This window comes from Phaethon aethereus, assembly GCF_964289735.1.
Source record: "Phaethon aethereus genome assembly, chromosome: 3".
In the NCBI taxonomy this organism is placed as follows: Eukaryota; Metazoa; Chordata; class Aves; order Phaethontiformes; family Phaethontidae; genus Phaethon; species Phaethon aethereus.
Genome location: NC_138576.1, coordinates 87172998 through 87194824, shown reverse-complemented (window position 1 = coordinate 87194824; position 21827 = coordinate 87172998). Strand labels below are relative to the sequence as shown.

The 21827-nt window shown below is 38.0% G+C and overlaps 1 protein-coding gene across 1 annotated transcript in view; it reads right to left on the bottom strand.

The window, feature by feature from the left end:
* The window catches only part of CHRM3 (cholinergic receptor muscarinic 3), a gene marked incomplete at both ends in the record, with an annotated part of 199539 nt that overhangs the window by 106686 nt on the left and 71026 nt on the right, over window positions 1-21827 (bottom strand).

Genomic DNA, 21827 nt, shown 5'->3' with positions numbered 1-21827 from the left:
AAATTTGTGATTGTTGATTACAACCTTATTTTCCTGCCCTCTTCATCTTCTTTTATGCAAAAAAAAAAAAAAGAAATAATAATATAAAATTAATGAACATAAACAAAAGCAAGGGTGGTAACAGGTCATACCAATTGCAAGCCCTGCACTGATTTAGGAAAAAGTGGTTATTATTAGAACCAAGGAAGACCTACTGTAAATGGCTCATGTTTACATTGAACACCCTAGAAAGTAGTTTCAACATGTTGTCTGTAACATGAACAAATCTAGGAAAATATAACTTTATTTTGTATCTTGAAACACTTTCTGCTTATGAGTTCTGCAGGCACATCACACAGTTTTTGTAAAGTATATTTTTCTTTTTATATTTCTATTTTTTTTAATCCAGAGCAGGCTATTCTGAGTGGTATCTAAGGGACTGAAACATGCCAGATTCTTGCACAAGTGTGGACACAGCAACATCGTGATGTTCCAGCCGCATCCTGCAGGAGCACAATTTGAATGTCGTGCTCATGCCTAGTGCCCTGCTGACACCCGCTACGGACACCTGAGTCCTCTTGGTAGCGTTTCTCATCCCAGAGATGTTTTCTGCCTCCTGATTCCTGCTGCTCTCCAGTTACAAATAAAATAATGCAATAATCTAGATGTGTTTATATAATATCAGCACATAAGAAAGCCTAACAAACAAAATAAGACAACCAACAAAAAAACCCCAAACGTGTCCCAAAGGCAATGTTTAGGCCAAGTTTATCCTTCATCAAAGTCCAGCAAAACAGTGGTTTAGTTTTTGTTTTCTTAAGTTTAAAAATTTTGTAACATTATATAAATACATCTGTGTTATTGAATTTTTAATTTGCAATTTGAGATGGGAGAGCAGGAAAGATCAGTAGAGAGAAGATTGGTTTATGTATCAATTTTGTTTTAAGACCACAGTTTTCCCTTATTTGCACCCAGGGAGAAATATGCAAGTGTTTTATTCCCATTTGATGAGAGTGAAAGAGGTAAACATAGTCCTCAGAAATTGAACTTGTAAAGTGAGAGGTTATTTGGTACCAACAGAGGCAGAAGATAAATAGGCTGTCTTGATGACACATATGCAAAACGTGGATCTAGAACAGTTAAGTGCCTTTGAGAATGCTTAAAAAATACCCCAAAATCTCAAAAAATAAACACAAAAGGGCAAATAAATAAAACAGATGCTCTTCTAATTTGAAAAGGGCCATGTAGGAATTCCCCTTTATGCAATAGCCAAGTTCAGCACGTATTTTATTATTAAATTCTGCTTAACCATATAATGGTGTAGAATTATAAGGGGAACTCACAGAGAATATTTTTGCCCTTGTGAGAGTATGTAAAGTGCTGCATATATCAAGAAGGGACAGCTTCCAAAGAGTACTAAGCAGGGGTAGTGAAGATGCCAGGCTGCAACTTGTGCACTGCAACCATGTGCAAAACTGCAGGCCTCATCAGCCAGATAGAAAAGCAACCAGCATGTGCATACAGACCAAAAAGCAGGAAAATAAATGTCTCTGGAGGTGCATAAGATCACAGAGCAACTTGGTGCTGCAGCACAACTGAATTGTGTTGGCGGGTGCAGTGTTTCTATCATTGCTGCTTAGTTGATTATCTGGCAAAATCAAGCCTCTGAAACTTGAAAATTCCAGAAGAGCCATCTTCTACTCAGCCTGGACTACCTACTGGAACAACTCAGATGTGGCTGTCTGGGCAGAGATAACACTGTGGTACACCTTTTGTAATTTGAAGTTGCAGACCCTAATTAAAAAATGCATTCTGGCTGTGCTCAGAATGGCTTTGACATTTCAGATGTATTATATGAAAGATAAACATCAGGCCTTGCTATATATTCCCTGGACTTGGCTTTTCAGAGCCAAAGAAAGCCTAAGAGCAGCCTGCAAATAATTCCATGAATTGAGGCACTGCAGAATAATCAGCATAATTTAAAATCCAATAAGGTCAATGTAAGTATGGTTTGCAGAGCCCGCTGCTTTAAATTAAAAGGAATACAGAGTATTACCACACTAAAGACTCTTAAGGGATGTTTATTCATCTTGCATCTACCTTTAAGCATAGCTATAAAGTTTAAGATTAACCAAGATATGCAAAAGTATTTTCTTATCGTTTTCAGTTCCAATGTCTAAACTGAAGAATAGCTGCCTGCTTCCATTTGGCCAAAAATCCATTGCTCAAATGGTGAGTGCACATGCCCCATAAAATCAATGTGAAGATCTATGCTGAGTCCATTTTGCATTCCCTGTTCAACTAAAACTCTAGAAGCTTTAATAGTTACATGGGCAGAAAGACTTCAGTTTGATGATACCAAAGGTTAATGACAGCTGCAGCAACACGAAGCCCAAGGTCAGTTAATACACTGACTGCACAGCCTGTCTGAGAAGTTGGATAGATATGTAGGCTGCTAACTTGAACTGAACTCTAATTATCCCAGATCCAGCAATTCTAAGCCAGGTGTGAGATGCTTATATGAGGCACATTATCTCGAGTGATTACACTGTACGCATAGCCATCAGTTTATCATAGTCTGGTAGATAAAAAACTCCACCACCTGTTTTGAAGAGAGACCAATATGTTTTACAGGGCTTTTCATGATGTCACCATATTCTTTTCACCTTGGTAATTGAAGGCTAAGAAGGAAAAACTAGTAATACAAAAATTTTAAATTGATCTTTGAGATGAACTATATGTACAATTTTTCATCAGCACTCTAGTTCTCCCTAAATATCAATGGTATCAACCAAGAAGCTTGGCAAAATGGAACCAATTCATTTCTAAACGAAGATGAGTTCTAAGGACGTTGGAACAATGCTGACTGTAGTTACAAAAAATAATATTTACTATTTACTGAGAGGACAGCACCTCTGGGGAGGCCACTGTTGTTCTCAGAGCTGCCACCAAGGCTCTCACAATTGCACTCCTGGGTAGCTTTTATTCCTCTGAGGAACTTCACACAAAGAGCACCACAGGGAATTATTGACTGAATGAACCCTACTAGGAAACAAGGCTAAAAACAAGACTAAGTACCAGACGTCCCAATAACCCCTCAGAAATGCAATCTGGCTTTAGGCACTTTGTAGTTCTGCAGTCATCTGCAGTACCAGCAGATGCTGCCCCTTACTATCCTCCTTCCAGACCTTACAATGTTGCAGGAGTTTATGTCCCTCTTGAAATGTGTTTGCAGATGGCAAAATGGGAGAATTCTTCTCTTTCTCTTGAACTCAGAGACAACTGCAGTAAAATGACCACAGCAGCTTTTTCACCAGTTTTGCCAGTTTCTTTACAGATAGAAATTAACAGTTTACTCTTATGAAATTTATACAAGATTATTCTATTTTTTACTTAGTTTATGGTAGATTTTAAGCCAAAAAAACACCACACAAAATTTATAACCATTTCTTGCCTAAATAATTAATAATAATTCAACAGCAATACAACTTTACTGCAGGAAACTGAAGAGTCATCTGCATGACAGAACTATTTTGCAGGAACACAAAATATGCTGTGCTGTATTAGACTATTGGGCATCCAGTTGGATATTTTTTACTTTGATGAAAAATACTAGATATGTGTAAATTATAGCTATTTCAGTTTGCAGCAAGGTGTAATTTAGTTTCGTCCGTGGTTTTGTAGAGTCTAGATCTTAAGTAATCTTTTGAGTTTCACATATAAGATACAACTACTCCAAAAATGTTGCAATGGACATAACCTAAGCAATTATGCTTTGATCTGAAATCGAGCTTTGTCTTGGACTTTGGCATATATAAGAAATCTAATCCTGTTGCTTATGACTGCAGAGAAAAAATTAGAAAGGCAAAAGCCCAGCTAGAACTCAGTCTGGCCACAGTCATAAGGGATAACAGAAAATGTTTTTACAAATATATTAACAACAAAAAGAGAGCCAAGGAGAATCTCCATCCTGTATTGGATGTGGGGGGAAACATTGTCACCAAGGATGAGGAAAAGTCTGAGGTACTTAATGCCTTCTTTGCCTCAGTCTTTAATAGCCGGACCAGGTATCCACATGGTATTCAGCCCCCTGAGCTGGAAGACAGGGATGGAGAGCAGAATAAACTCCCCATAATCCAGGAGGAAGCAGTTAAGGACCTGCTACACCACCTGGACACCCACAAGTCTATGGGGCCTGATGGGATCCACCCGAGAGTACTGAGAGAGCTGGTGGAGAAGATTGCCAGGCCACTCTCCATCATTTACCAGCAGTCCTGGTTAACAGGGGAGGTCTCAGACAACTGGAGACTTGCCACTGTGACGCCCGTCTACAAGAAAGGCTGGAAGGAGGATCCTGGGAACTACAGGCCTGTCAGCCTGACCTCTGTACCAGGGAAGATCATGGAGAGGTTCGTCTTGAGGACGTTCACAGTGCATGTGCAGGAGAACTAAGGGATCAGGCCCAGCCAGCATGGGTTCATGAAAGGCAGGTCCTGCTTGACCAACCTGATCTCCTTCTATGATCAGGTGACCTGTCTAGTGGATGAGGGAAAGGCTGTGGATGTTGTCTACCTGGACTTTAGTAAAGCCTTTGACAGCGTCTCCCATAGCATTCTCCTGGAGAAACTGGCGGCTCGTGGCTTAGACAGGTTTACTCTTCGCTGGGTGAGGAATTGGCTGGATGGCTGAGCTCAGAGGGTTGTGGTGAACGGAGTTAAATCCAGTTGATGGCCCGTCACAAGCGGCATTCCCCAGGGCTCAGTACTGGGGCCAGTCTTGTTCAGTATCTTTATCGATGATTTGGATAAGAGGATTAAGTGCTCCCTCAGTAAGTTTGCAGATGACACCAAGTTGGGTGGGGCTGTTGATCTGCTAGAGGGTAGGAGGGCTCTGCAGAGGGATCTGGACAGGCTGGATCAATGGGCCAAGGCCAATTGTATGAGGTTTAATAAGGCCAAGTGCCGGGTCCTGCACTTGGGTCACAACAACCCCATGCAACGCTACAGGCTTGGGGAGGAGTGGCTGGAGAGTTGCCTGGCAGAAAAGGGCCTGGAGGTGCTGGTCAACAGCTGGCTGAATATGAGCTGGCAGTGTGCCCAGGTGGCCAAGAAGGCCAACAGCATCCTGGCCTGTATCAGAAATAGTGTGGCCAGCAGCAGTAGGGAAGTGATCGTGCCCCTGTACTCGGCACTGGTGAGGCTGCACCTCGAATCCTGTGTTCAGTTTTGGGCCCCTCACTACAAGAAGGATGTTATGTTGCTGGAGCGTGTCCAGAGAAGGGCAACGAAGCTGGTGAGGGATCTGGAGCACAAGTCTTATGGGGAGCGTCTGAGGGAACTGGGGTTGTTTAGTCTGGAGAAGAGGAGGCTGAGGGGAGACCTTCTCGCTCTCTACAACTACCTGAAAGGGGGTTGTGGTGAGGTGGGTGTTGGTCTGTTGTCCCAAGTAACTGCGATGGAACAAGAGGAAATGGTCTCAAGTTGCACCAGGGGAGGTTTAGACTGGATATTAGGAAAAATTTCTTTACTGAGAGAGTGGTCAAGCACTGGAACAGTCTGCCCAGGGAGGTGGTGGAGTCACCATCTCTAGAAGTGTTCAAAAAACGTGTGGATGTGGCAATTCAGGACATGGTTTAGTGGGCATGGTGGTGTTGGGTTGATGGCTGGGCTTGATGATCTTAAATGTCTTTTCCAACCTTAATTATTCTGTGATTCTGTGACTATGCTGTAATATTATGTTATTTCTTTCCATTCTTTCCCATTAATGGCTGCTACTGCAAGTTTGAAAATGCCGTTCATTAGTAAATTATAACAAAAGCAGTGAAATACAGGCATAAGGACTAACAACATTAAATAGTAACTGTCAGCAAAATAAAGAAATAATCCAAGAAACCAAAAAGATATGAAAGAGAAGTGGATTTTTTTTCCGATAACATAGATCACAGACTGCCATTTTAAGTCATGGACTTATTTAGACTCACATGTTCATCCTAAGTGTCCCAGTTGCCCCACCTTGAGAACATTGAGACCTGGTTCCCACTACAGTTTTCATCACTTCACATATTTCAGTACAGACCCTCAAAGATATTAAAACAACTAATTCCTGAAGAGGTCAGAGACAGCAAGGAGAACCCAAGCCAACCATGTTCATGTAGGCCAAGAAGAAATGGAAATGAACATTGCTAAGGTGAGACAAAAATGGATGGGCAGATGTAGCAGGAACCAGGTATGAGGAGGAACCCAACCCTCTCTAGGGGTTCTGGCTTGGTCTGGAGTAAAATGTGTCTCAAACCTAGAATTTAATATTGAGTTTTCTTAATTTCTGAAAATTCTGGAAGAGGTTATGCTGCCCAGAGTATCAGACCTTCAACTCTCTTAGCAGCTGTTTATGCTAAGCAGGGGGAAAATCAAGACAGTTCCCCACTTTTCTCCCTACTCCTCCAAAGTCAGTCTGTCACTCGATCAGTCCTTGGCTCAGCTAATTTGATTAGGTACAGGCATAATGTATTATTTAGAAAAAAATGTCATAGTCCACAGAAAGTCCACAACATCATTTAACTGTTATCTAAAACAGACGAAAATCACACAGGAAATTAATCTGGAAAGAAAAATATGTGTGATAGGCTATGCTGTAACTAGCCTTAACTCAGGTTAAATAGAGAGATGCTCTTTTGGGAACTGCCCTCTTGTTCCTGGAATATCTCTGCAAGCGTAGAGAGATATAATTTGACAACACCTTTCCAATAGCTCTATTTATATTAAAAAAAATCTTAGAAAGAGTCATAGGCAAACTTCACAGTCCCAGTGATTAAGATATTAAGACAACAATATTTAAAAAATTACAGCTATCTCTACCAAAAGAAAAAAAATAAAGCAAAATTTCCTCTTGGGGTTTTGGGGGGGTTTTTTTGTTTGTTTTTTAAAAAAATCCACTATTTTTACATTTCTTTTTGTCCTGTCTCACACAGAGTATTCAAGTTAGGATATGTTACTGTATAGAAGATGAAAAAAAACCAAAGCAGGGTGGTGACTTGTGAATAAAATAGCCATGATTGTGTTAACAATACTTCCCAGTCATCTCTGTGGCTGACAGAACTGAAAAGATGGAAAACAGGGTTGAAAACATGAGCCACAGAAGGATATCAAGATTCCTCACAGAAGTCCACAGATATGGGGACTAGGTGTTCCCTTTGCCTAAGTTTTGATTTGTAGTGAGCACATGTTAAACCATTTAGCATATCTACATTAAAATGATGAAAGAGAAAAGTAGGAACAGGAATAGAAAAGCTAAGAAATGCTAACATGTTTTCACCTTTGAAATGCAGCCAGTGTTTTTCCCTAGTGTAACAGGAAGAGCTGTTCTTTAAATGGGCATAACAATACAGATTTAAAACTTTATCTTGAGCCCATCTCTGAAAATTTCTGGAGAAACTGAAGTGTTTGGTCTTAAAACTTTGTCAGATTAGAAGGGTTTGCTGCATTACATAAACGCAGCATCACTGGTCTGTGAGAAAAGTCTGAAAATGGCTCACACAGGAACAGAGCAACTGGGGGATACAGTTTCATATCAAGCCCTCACAAAGTGTCTATGAAATTACCCTAGATTGGGGGTAAAGCAGACTGGTGATTGTAGTGATTCTCTCAAAAGATAAAATGGGATGCAGGTAAAAATCATTATACAGCTCTAAGAACGCATTTCTTAGCCAGAATTAGGGTAATACAAGCAAATGTTGTATTATATGACTTAACATTCTCTGAGAGTACATAAAAAGATACTGTTGTGTCTACTGTTTAAATTAGAAAACTGGAAAAAGTAAGTGAAATATTCTTTCCTGTACTGAGACCACCTTTGAAAATAAAAGTGCATACCTAAATGGATCTTATTGGAAAATGTCCTCACACGCCCAAAACCATTTGAGAGATCATGGTTGCATTTTCCTGTTCTTCATTAGGAGAGAAGTGGAATTTAATTTTTTAAAAGTATAAATAAGATGCACAGACATATATTTACCAGAATATGTATAACACAATGTCTGGAGCTTTTACAAGAGGATACAGAGATATCAATTCAACACTCCCCCACTTGACTGGTTTAAAGCAAAGATGTCCCCTACATAGAATCATAGGATGAATCATAGAATCTCAGAATGGTTTCGGTTGGAAGGGACCTTTATAACTCATTTATTCCAACACTCCTGTCATGGGCAGGGAGATCTTCCACTAGATCAGGTTGCTCAAAGCCCTGTCCAACCTGACCTTGGACAATTCCAAGGATGGGGCATCCACCATTTCTCTGGGAATCCTTTTCCAGTGTCTCAATATCCATTATAGTAAAGAATTTCTTCATTATATCTAACCTAAATCTACCCTCTTTTCATTTGAAACTGTTGCCATTTGTCCTATCACTATAGGCCCTTGTAAAAATTCTCTCACCATCTTTCCTATAAACCCTCTTTAAGTATTAAAAGGTCACAATAAGGAAGTCTTCTCTTCTCCAGATTAAACCACCCCAGTGTGGGTGCCTTAAATGACTGTTTTTTCTGAGGTGGCCAACTTTTTCTTACTCCTTTTGGTGCTTTCTGAATCTATGCTCTCCCTCACCCCACTTCCCCCAAGGAAAGTTCATTGAAATCATGTTATTCCTATTTTTTGTACAGACAACACTGCCATCCACTCACTAGCTCTATTCTTTGCTACACTGCCTGCATAGAATTAAAATCAGATTTATTTCCTTCTTTACTTAAAAACTATAAATCTGTACTCATATTTAGGCTGAATAAGGTTCTGAACTTTCATAAAGGATGCGTAGCATTTAAAGGTATGCAGCCTCAGCTAGCTCTGAAACATATTATATTAAGATTTATTTGGTAGCACCTGTGAAAAGCATAGGTATGATTGAAGACCTCATAAGTAGGCAATGAATAATAATAATGGATCAATAGAAGTTCAAAGAGCCTCAACTAGAGCATGAAAGATGAAAGCATAGAAGGTGCAAGGAGCTTATTTTGATGACCTGAATCCTCAAAGTTAGTGGACTAAGAGGTAACAATAGTCTTTTGGCCTGCAGAATGAATATATATACTATGCAGCTCCACAAGATATAACAGCTATGATATCATGTTGATGATACTTTTATGAAGGTGCTTTTTAGATACTGTTTCATTTTCAAGGGCTGGGAAGCCAGAGTTAGTATGTTGCTTATCTAAAAGGTGACCTTGCTCCAACAGAAACAGCAAGAAATAGAACTGCTACAAATGTAAAATATCCTTTGGTTAATTCTTTGTTTTTACAAATATTATATTCCTTCTCCACCTCATCAAAGGTTAAAATCTAGTGGAGGAAGGCTTACTAATGGCTGAGTGGCAGCAGTATTTGTAGTATATCAGTGATTTTTCCTAGACATATTAAAAAAATAGGTGGAGGTTTCTGATGCCTCTCAGTGTGTGAAACCAAACAATTTTCTCCTTCATTCAAAGTATCTTGCTCTTGCATGCTCATGAGCAGCAACAGAGTTCAGTGAGAGTTAATCTATTTGCTCACCAGTTTTCTGAAGCTCTTCCACTGCACCCACTCTGACAAGTTCCCTTAACTCGTCCCCATTTGTATTACATTTTGTGAATGCATTGTTCAGGCTCGTCCATTTGGGAGTAATATTTCAAGTTGTCCTCTAGGACTTGATCTTTTTACAAACATATGACTTCTTTGGCATAACAGAAATTTCTATGGGGATACTGATTTCATGGGAAGTAGAGAAAGTTGTCTTAGAAATCAGCCAGAACACAAGGAATTACTTCCCACATAAACAAAGAACAAGCACAATCTTGCCTCAATGCTTTTTATCCTTCCCTAGCAGTGTGAATGTTTCAGGAAACCCCTTCCACAACAGAACATAGTCAAGGACATGTTTCTTTGCATATGTGATAAGTGATTAATTCATATCCAAATGATATTACAATATTGCTGTGGGAAGGACAGCATTAAAAGTGGTGGAGAACAGCATCTAGCAAGCAATCAACACGTCCACTGTAAAACAAGAAGTGCTTTGTGTTTGCAAACCCTGTTGCTTTCTAGATAAGACTGTGTATTATGATCCAAATTTAGAAAAGCCTCTAAACAACCCCTGATTAACCCCTGATTAAGATGTATGTTCTGCTGTTTTCCTGTTTCAGCCCTTGTAACAGGAAGTAGTTTATTAAAAAAAAAAAAACCCATACATTTAGAATGACTGATCCTGACTGTAGAGATCAGGAAGGACCTTGAGCATAGTATTGTTACTAAAGATTTTTTTCTAGTGACTTTTGAAGAACATTACACCAGAGGTTACTTTTCAACTATTAAAATGGAATAATGACATCATTGGCATTAGACAGCTGTACTTTCATGTCATGTGAGTTTTGTGCTACAGCAACCTTATCCATTGTATTACCCAACAGCTTCCTCTAAAACTTTCTGCTCTAAGAAGTCATGCATTGAACAGATCACATGTCCATCATGTTGATTTTGTAGAATTTCTTCCTTGTAATACTGATCTATGACAATCAGCTAAAGTCCTTTAAAATCATATTGAAGCTGAGACCATATCCACTTCCACCCGCTTGTCATACAGCTCTGTGGAGGGCTAAGTATAACAACAGATACCTTGACACAGGAGGCTGCACCTGTGGATAAGAGAGCCGTGCTTGCCTTCAGGCAGCGGTGCTCTCAAAGTCCTTGCCTACTGAGGTCTGATCTGAGCTGGCAGTCTCCCACAGTTTATCCATGCTTCCTATCCAGTCATTATCAGAAGTTGCAGATAGAAGTCACCTGTACTATTCTGAGATTAACAGTATCATATAAGTGTTCTGCTTCCTTAGTCAATTACATTTGTGAAACACATGTATAAGCCATTCAGTCACTGTCAGCCAGATGTCCGTGTTTTTCCAGGAGAAGTGTTTGCACACATAAAAGGACTGATTGTGCTTATTTTTCGCTGATGAAAAACAGGTAAGGTGGACTATCCCGACCACCTTGCTTTTCATACATCTACAGGAAGGTGAGAAATGAAGGAATGCACAGCTTTTCCCAGTGCAATACTGTTGCTGCTGCTACTCTGCTCCCTGTAAATAGGGCAGAAAAATCTGGGTTCACATCCCTCCCACTGGCACAAAGCTCAGAAATCACGTGCTTCTCTCTGACCCAATCCTCACTTACAACTGAGTTTACAGCCATTACCAACAGCTAGTAGGTTTGTTATTCTGGGTCAGGAAACTCTCAGAAATAGGTCACTTTAAAAAAAGTAATCTAAAACTTCTTGTTGAAAATTTAACATCCTTTAGACACTTCCATAAACCCACAATCAAATTACTCCTTCACACAGTTTTCACAAAGATGGTGCTATTACATGTCTTACAAAAACAAGACATTAATGAATTTGTACTCTCCTTTATTTTCGTATGTACATTTTTATATTTAATTAATGAAAAGTAAAGACCTGGCTATTATTTGGCAGGTTTCACCTTTCAACCTTTCACATAAAGGTTGAAAACAAAAAAATCTACATGTATAGTTCACTAATAGCCAGACCATTGAAAAGAGCTGGAAAGGAAGCAGTACTGAAACTAAAACACTGAAGTCTCACTTCTTCTATCTGCTTTTATGTGGGAAAATCTTTTACATTCTTCTGAAAGTTGATGTAACTAGATAGCTCACAGAAACAATTCATTCCTAGATGCAACAAGTCATCATTTAGGTTATTTATATCACACTAGTTGAAAAATTCAGAGTCAATGAAACAAACAACAAAAAAAAATTATGCAAAAACATTTGTATGTTATTTATTTGTATCTGATCACATTTAACTTAAAAAGTCAGTTTGTGATGATAGAGAATGTATAGACTGCCACTGAAACGAAAATATGTGCTACTACATTTCACCATAAATTTCAGGAAAAAATGTTTTCATTCATATTAATTGTATATAATACTATAATATTTTTTTAAAAACATAATGCTTTTATATATAAAAATCTGAATACAAAGTCCAGTCTTTTTAAACTATTAATAGGAGACCAAGAGCAGTCACCTGTTTTTCTGTATTTCCATTGTATTATGCTTATTTAAGCCTCATAAAAGTGGAACAACAAAATTCCACTGGTCTTAAACCTGTAGTCATGAGGGCAAATATAACAAATAAAACAAACAACTGCATACATACATAAATACGTAGATAAGTAGAGGAATCCCTTTGGCTTAATCTGCAGGGAACTTTCTAAATCTGACATGTAAGACATAGACATCCCTATGTTTTGGGATCTTTACATCAGAAACTGAGCTGGAAAATCAAAGCTGTATTATTATTTATGCGGCAAGTATCCCAAGTTAAAAAGGTCTGAGCAAGAAGAAACCAACCAAGAATAATTTGTTGTTTTCTCAAATAACTGATTTGCAAATCTCTCAGTCCCTGCACTGAAATAATGGAGGATCCTCACTACCTCATGAAGATACAGTCAGTTTGTATACAATTCTTTAAAGCACTGATTTAGAAGGATTTATAGGCAGAGAAAGTAGCTTTGAGATCTAATCACTAAGGTAGAAAAACATAGACTCCCTGGAAGCAGAGGCTTAAATTCTGGCAGGCTCACCTCATCCTTTCATCTTTCAGAGGCAGATTAAATTCTGTGTAGCTTAGCATATAGGGGTCCTCCACAGGACTTTTAAAAGATGAAGTCCTATCTCCTCTAAGTGTTGTTAAATATAAACACCTCTTCCCCCTCTCTCTTCCCCCTACCCCCTTAGAAATAAGTCCTAGCAACTTGAAACAATTTTTCTAAAGATATTTCTCTTTTCCAGGCAGCTCCCTACCTTCTTGTCCTGAAGGTTTTGAAGCTTTATTTCTTTGATTCTCTATTTTAGTATAAGTGATAGACACTCTCCTGTAGAATTTTTCTACTCCATGGGAAGCGTTACCAGAAATCAGGGCCCAGAAAAATACAAGCATTTCTTCACAGTTCCAGATTTGCTCTTTTAATTTCTTTAAATTGTCAAAAGCTAATCAGACTCACTGAAACCACTGAAATAAAATTTAAAACTATCTTTAAAAAGAGGAAGAAACCTCAGCAAGTATCCCCCTAATTACTGACCCTCTCCAACAAATCCCTATGTGTACTGTGAAATGGTCTGAGCAAATTAATGACAGTGGCTACTACAGAGCTTGAGCTTAAATTTTTACAGCTAAAACGTTGACACATATTACAAGTAGTAATGATTGTACTTGTGTGCATGAGGGATCTAGTTTAAGCTTTTAGTGACATCTAATGTGTTACACAGCCCTATATATTTTTGGCAGCTACTTGGTACAGTTTGTCCCAAAGGTCTCTTCAGCAATTACAGATAACCAAAAAATTACTAACAGAACCCCCATTAATGCAAAACATGTTGGCAAGAGAGAAAAAGGGATGTATGGATTGGCAGTCCTTAGGCTTCTGAGTTTTCCCCAATTAAAAAGAAGAGTAATAAAAAACCGAATTTGTCAGTACTTTAAATCTTTCTTAATCCTGACTGGGTTTTAGGAATATAATCCAAATAGTCCCAAAAAGACAGATGCATAATGATAACGGATAATAATAATTAGTCAACCTTGTCTGCTATTTAGAGGAAAAGGAATCATGTGGAATGGATGCAATGTGAAGAAAGCAGAAATACAGCTCATGAAAGAAGCACCGCTTTGGGCAAACAAAAGACCAGAAACTTGAGTCAACACCCTCTCCCCAAGAAGCACTAGGCAATACCTTGGCAAAACCTAAAATGCAACTTATTTTCCATGGAAAGAGAAATAAAAAAATATAGTATATCACAGCCAATCTTCAACTTGATGATCACCATATGAAAAAAAGATGACTGACACGGAACAACTGTTGTTTCTTTCCTCAGAGACCTTTAAGTATACCTAGTTCTTATTAACCATGCAGTGTCCGCTAATGTTTCAGAAGGGAAGATATACTTTTAAAAATTATTCTGAGTAACATAGCCTGAAGATCTGTCTCAGTACTTTTGAAGACAGACATTATATCCATTTAATACAAATGTTACTGATATTTAATAAAAATTGTGTGTCAAAATGTTGCTTCTCAGTCAAGTCAAGCTGATAAATACCAGCCGATGAGCAGCCCAGTACATGTTTTTCAGCCCATGTGAGCCTCCAGCTGTTCAAAACCCTTTGCACAATCACACCAGGGCTCCAATAATCTTAGATTAAGTGGTACAGGAGTGGTGCCTGGAGCTCACCTGAAAATCAGAAATCAGGCTGAGAAGCCCTCTCTTGCAAGCTGTGTTGCCTGCAGCTCTGTCACCTAGCGATTGCATAGGAAACTGTCAACAATTACAAGACTTCAAGACCCTGGTCATCAGAGACCACAGACGTCACAGAGCAGTGGAAAAATCTATGAGGCAAATGCTAAAAAGTGAGCACAAAGACAAACTGAAACAAATCTTGAAAATGCTTGTGCGGGCTGCCAGTTACAAATAGAAGCAGAAGGCACTTCGGTTACTGAGTCCGAGTCCTTGTCACCATGCCACAGAAAGCTCTGCTCTCAGTTGTACAACTTCACTATTGATCTTTCCCAAGCACTGCAATGCTTTGTCTTGGGCATCCTTTGTGCCACTGTGTGACACTGCAGATTTGTTGTACTGTTGCCGAAAATACTTTTCACTTCACTTTAAGACAAGCATCAAAGCCCTAACAATCCTTTTAATTAATTAAATGAATCCTTTAATTAATTAATTTTAATAAAAGTTTGAAAGTGAAGAATCATAGTGAATCATTTTACACCTAATCATTCATAAGCTCCATTCTTTAGTGTCAGTCTGTCAACATAGTCAACCTGTTAGTATAAATTAACATAAGGGATGGAATGTCTTCCACAGAAAAACGTAGAGGCACACTATTAATTTCTTCTTTTCTACTAATCACTAACACAATTTTTATGAACTTGCTTGCCAGCAAAGTAATTACAGGTTGCAATGAATGTGATTCTAACTCTTCTCTCATGCAAACTATACCCGTGGCATACTGCAAGGCTAAGTTAGGACCTGCTTAATTTGTTCTGAAACAATGTGCTTCAGTCAAAGTCACCTGTTCAAAATCCTCACTGAATAGAGGTTTTAAATGCTTTGAACATTGAGGAGTCTATTTTTGTCACATGCAAACAAGTGTATTAAGTTAGATTTAAATCAATACAGGGGCCGACACTGAGAGTCGCTATACCTTAGGGAATCAGCCCTTGGCACCTTACTTGGTAGGATCAGCTGTGCAATGGTATCCCAAAATTATGCAGGCATTTTTCAGAAGATATGCACTGTCATGAAAGCATAAGATTTGTAATTCACCCAGCACCAGGCAAATCATCAGTGACCATCTTGCTAGAGGTGACTGTGAACCGCTCTAACTTTCATGCACAAGTGATACACTGTGCCCAGGAACAGAATATAAAGCTCAGTTTTATAATTAATGATTCTTCTATATTTAAAGTAGAAAAAAGTTGAAAAATCCCAGAGAAAAAGTACAAATGTGGCTTCTATGTTTGGACCATTTCCTTTCCTCCTACATTCTCTGCTTCAAGGCAACATTGATTACTAACTGCAGCTGGACTGACACCTCCACTATGACATCTTTTATTATTTGTCTTATTATATTAGCCACCAACACATCAGACACAGTACATTCCCCAGAAATCTCATAGGCTAAATAAGAAAACAAGAGAGAAATGGCTAACATCTATGTAAATGCAGTATGTTTTACATTACCTAAGTGTGTGAAAAACATTTTTATATGTTTCGGTAACTTAACATAGCCTGAAGTATACCTGACTTTAGTACTGCAATCTTTCATTTTCACTTGCTCACCACAGTGTTCAAAATAATAAAAGTAGAGTATGATTTTGAGGGAATATTTCAAGACAGTGCTATAGCACCATGTGAGACAATATGAAAGGCACAAATGTGACATGAGATTGTTGTTCAGAGCAATGTAACTAGAAAAACAAACCAGGCAAGGTGTTATCGTATGTACAGAAGGTTGAAAAGATTGTGTAATGAAACTTTTGGACATTCTGGAATTAAAAGATTTTCCTTTCCACATTAACCATCTATTTGAAAGCTGATTTTACTTATAAATTACATTGAAACAACAGATTTGGTGGACTTGCAACTACGTCCTCCTATAACTCATATCCTGAATAAAACACATGAATCTAGTACCTTGCTGTCATTCGGAGCATGGCTGGGTGGCAGCTGTGTGCTTATGAAGACAGAGCACGTGATAAAGAGCACGACTAGTCAAACAGACAAATTTGCAAATTCAGAACAAAGCCTCATTTTAAGTCTTGCAGTTCCTTGTTAAAGAAAACTCCAGTTACCTCACAGGTTTAGCTATGCACGTCTATGACAACTATATATAGACATTTCAGCCAAATCCTAAAATTACATCACTATGATGATGACTAAAAGTTCCTTCTTAAGTCCTTGCACATGAAGGGTTGGTTACAAGGAGAACAGAACCATCACCTTGTGTACCATGGATCTGGAGAGAAGCAGGTAATGTGAGGGGGACAGAGCTGCAGCAAGAGCTGAGGGAGGGAATGTAGGGACTGCTGCCCTCACACCCCACCTCTCCAGTGTTTGCTACCAACCTGAATTTCTCCAAGGGCTTTTGTTTTTCTTTATGATTAAGCAGTCAGCCCTGAAAGTAGGACCTGGACTACATCAGCATGTTGAGTTTTAGGTGGCAATATAAGCATACATTTACTTCCAGAAAGATGGACTTCCGCTGCATAACACTTTCAGATTTTTAATGAGGAACTTGTTATTCAGCCTACCAGAAACCATCCCAGCCAGATAGCTAAACAAAATATGTGGTGATATATGCATATACATTTATTAAAATAATAAAATTATTCTCTATTAACGTTAAAGTTGGTGGAAAGGGATAGAAGACAAGAAAGGAAAAAAATGCATTAATCATGGTGTAATTTAATTGCATAATGAAAACTATTTTTGAATAAATTTCATAGAATCTTTGGTTGGGAGGGATCTTTCAAGCTCATCTAGTCCAAGCCCCTGCAATGAGCAGGGTCATCTTCAACTAGATCAGGTGCCCAGAGCCCCGTCCAACCTGACCTCGAATGTTTCCAGGGATGGTGCATCTACCACCTCTCTGGGCAACCTGGGCCAGGGTTTTACAACTCCCATTGTGAAAAATTTCTTCCTTAAATCTAGTCTGAATCTACACTCTGTTAGTTTAAAACCATGACCCCTTGTCCTATCGCAACAGGCCCTGCTGAAAAGTCTGTCCCCAACTTTCTGATAAGCTCCCTTTAAGCACTGGAAGGCTGTTAGAAGGTCTCCCTGGAGTCTTTTTTTCTCCAGGTTGGACAACCCCAGCTCTCTCAGTCTTTATTCACAGGAGAGATGTTCCATCCCTCTGATCATTTTTGCGGCCCTCCTCTGGACGCTCTCCAACAGGTCCATGTCTTTCCTGTGCTGAGGGCTCCAGAGCTGATCACAGGACTCCAGATGGGGTCTCACCAGAGCGGAGTAGAGGTGCAGAATCACCTCCCTTGACCTGTTGGCCACGCTGCTTTTGATGCAGCACAGGCTACAGTTGGCTTTCTGGGCTGTGAGCGCACATTGCCAGCTCATGTCCAGCTTTTCATTCACCAGTACCCACAATTTGGAGAAAGTTAAAAACAGTACAGAAAAACTCAGATCAATTCCTACTTGCCACAATATAGTAAATTCAATATTTCATTACAGAGTTCATTACTTCTATTATTTAATCACATGGAGACTGTTTATAGTAGGAACAAAAGCTAGTTTTAAAACACAGACAATTAATACTGGAGAAAAAAAGAAAGAACCTTATAAAGCAGAAAGAAAAAAGAAATGTTTCCTAAGGGTATACAACGAAACCGTAAACTTATTAAAACCTTAATGAAAATCTTCAGTATGTTTTCGAAGAAGTAATTTCTTTAGACGTTCGTGACTAACTCTGTTTACTTTTTTTCATAAAACTTTTAGGTTCTGAGTCAATAGAATATATGTCTAAGCTTTGATATTTTGTACTACCTTTTTCTCCCTCAGGGTTTACTCAGTGTAACATGAAACTCTCAGGTCAGTGAAGTTTTTATTCAATCCAGTGCTATTTTAATTCCTATTGCCTTTTGAATGTGCTTTTTTAAAAAAAAACAAACATTTTATAAATTAGGGGAAAAGTTGTACATGGCTTCTTTCTTTTTCATATTTCAGTATTGTCAATATTTAGCTGCAAAGATTTATTTTCCCATGTCAAAATATTTTTAATCAATTTATATTTGTTTATATGAAATACAAAGCTTGTTTTAGACCATAAATGAGAATTAATTTGAAGTTAGTGGCTGGTTTAAAGCTGACTCTAAAGTGGAAAAAAGCATTGCATGTGGCAGACTGGTCTGCTTTTATTATACAACCTCTTTCAGCTTCTGTAAGCTTACATGTGCTTAGACTATTTCTACAGAAACCCATATTGCAAAGCTGTCGATATTAGAGGAGCTTGGCACTACAGATTTACTGCCTTCCATACTGTTAAGAACAATAACCTGATTTAGGTCAGCCTGTATGGTCTCTTGTCATGGGGTGAAAAAGGAAGGTGGAATAAATCACTCTTACAATTAGATAGTTCACTGAGGTTTTCCAATATTTTCCTAGTCACCCTCTCCTGGAAGTCATATTATCTTCATACGACTTAAAGTGGAATATCCTATCAGGTTCCTGTATGAAACTCAATAGGCATAAATTTATAGCAATAAAAGAAAGGAAACCATATGTACACCAGCAAATCACATGCACGCACATGTACAAACATGTGTGACCTTAAATCTGTAGATACACAAAATACACACACATGCATGTATGCAGGTACGTATGTATGTACAGCATCTCCGCTCTGCCTCCAAGTTACATTTACAAAGTAGGGAGACTGATGGATTCTCATGTTTGTGTTGCAGCCCCTGCTCAACAGTTATCCCTGAAACCACGCTGGAAGAAGCAAGCTGCATAGTTTTGACAAGCAGACTCTAAAATATTCCAACAGAAGAAAGCCTCATGCTCTGTGGTTTTGATACAAAATTTCAGGCTGGTTGAGAGTCTCAGTTCGAGGATCAGTTTGATTAAGTTGAACATGTGCAACACAGCAATGGTAATCTTCTGTCATACACTGGCGCTCAGAGGATTAGTTACCAGGAATAAAGCAGTAAGAAATGAAGGCAGGCAGGCAAACAAAACTGTAGTGATCTACTGAACAGAAGGGCTTGGAACACAAAATGCAAAAGAATGACTCCTGTTATAATGACAGTACTTTTAATTATATATATTTAATGAAAAATACACTATTAGAGAGTAAAATACTTCCAATTAATGGAAGTAAAGTAACGTTCAAACTTAAATGAAGTGTTTTTCCCTTGATGGATTTACTGTACTATTTTCTTTAGCTTAACGTAATTTAAATTATAAACAGAATGGTTTTGTAAGACCCCAGAGAAATGTATTTTATTTATAATGTATTGCCTTTGAAGTGGTTATGGAAATCATACTCTTCCTGAGGTCTGTATCCCACATACCACCTACTACTGCAAACTAGTCTGTCCTCGCAAGTTAACCATGATCAGTCTGGTGAAGTATGTGACAAGAAAACCCAAGATTTTTTTTAAATGCCAAAGGAAATAGAAATTTGTAATTCCAAAAACTAATAGTCTCCCATCCTAAAAAAAGATATTAAAAGATCTTTGCTGATAAAAGTTATGTTTTTTCAGAGGGAATGGAACTCAGCCATAATCACTCCACTTGAGTTTTTAAGGCATGTAATGAAAGAAGAATTGTTTACACGATACCCTAGAGGGAGTTACAGCTGAGAGTAATTATATTTTGTACACTTAAATTTAAATATGTAAATATTTCCACCTTTCTTTTAAATCAAAAATCCCTAAAATAATTAATTCTAGTATAAAAAATACACTTTCTTTCAGGATGCAAATTACAAATGACTAGTCTGTGTCACCTTTTTTCCTCCAAGTAATTAAAATAATCTATTTATTAATAAATAAGCAAATACAAATGAATAAATTAAATCCCAGTCTAGGTGCTCTCCTCACCATCAATACCCACTGCATAGACTCAGTTAAATAACTAGAAACAAAGAGGCAGTTGTCTCTAGAAAACTAATTTTTGCTATTAATCACCTTTTTAAAGCATAATTAGTACCCTATCCTCATGGATGAACCCTTAACATGCCAGCCATAATATAAAAAGATTTAAGGTGTGATGCCTCTCCTAAAATAATGTCAAGCCAAGTCACTTCAAAGGGACTAAGCAAGTGAGCACTGTAAGATTGGGCTGATTGTGCAACTGCTTAATGCATGAACTCATGACAGCCACAGTCACAAATTACATATGCTTTGAATTGGTTATTCTTTCTGTCAAAGCTACTCTTCTGCTCTAACCTACTACCAAAATCTATAAATAAATAAATAAATAGAGAAATAAATACAAATACAAGTTCTTATTAGCTTTGGATTAAGAGCTTGAATCATTTTTCGAGGGATATTGTATAGGGGCAAATATTCCTGTGTCACTACTCCATAAAACAAATAGCTCTGGAGTTACACTTCTGTTTCAGTCAGTAGATTGTATCAATATAACGAAGTTTCAGGTGGATATTTAAATGCAGGAAAATATTTTAAATCATATTTATGAATATATGAAACAAATATGAATTCATTTTAAACCTTTTTTTTTAATAATCAACAAGAATATACTGTTGTACAAACCTGCTAAGAAAAGATATTTCCTCTGGCTCTTCTTAGATCAGACATCATCTAGTTCATACTTGAAAGTTATACATAATTGTGTTAGAATTTGTGCTTTGTATTAGGCAGCTGACGTGTACCACAACCTTTGCAGACATCTGTGCTTTGCTTAAAGCTACTAAAGCACAAGCATTGCTTGTGTTAAATGACTTGTGCACATCATAGTGACCATTACCTTTGCATTTGAGGCAAAATTTTAAGATTCCAACAGCCCAAACAGCTGAGTTAATGTATCTTTTCTAAGCAAAATGATGCTGTTCCTCTTGACTAATGTAATGTGTTCAGATGACAAATTGTGTTTGATGCGCTGCACATTTGTGGGTAGTAAAGTATATTATTTTATTATTTCTTTATACATATAATCCCTTAAGAGGTAGCATGACAGTGTATTGTAAATCTAATCTAAAGCAATCCATTAGATTTATTTGTATGAATGGCTTTGCTGTTGTTAAGTTATTATCAGGGAAAAAAAAATCTGGCTTTCTGAAAACTTTGTTGTTATATTTCTTGTAGACAGGTTATACGGTTTACTGCTTTAACCCTCTATTTTTGCTCACTGTTTCCCCATGGTCACATCAGAGTCTAAGTGACAAATAATACATATTTATATAGGGGGAAAGATGTGGACTGCAACAAAAATTGCAGAAGTTAGTTATATGAATTCAGGTATTTTCTTTGTTACACTCATTTTAGGCTAAAACGGAATACAGTTCAATTCCAGTTCCTTTGGGACAGTCTGAATTTTGGTACCAGTTAAAAAATTTCCTGCCAAGCAATAGTTGTGCCACTGATACTTGCAAAAAAGGCATTCTCCTCAGACTTGATATCCTCTCTAGCATAATAAATGTCTTTTGGGACTGCTTTCCTGTTGGGGAAAGATTTTGGATACTCAAAACAGGGAACATGAATCTCTTATCCAATCTAGAGCTAGCAATCCACTTATGAACTGTGACAATTTAAATTTAACTACTAAACT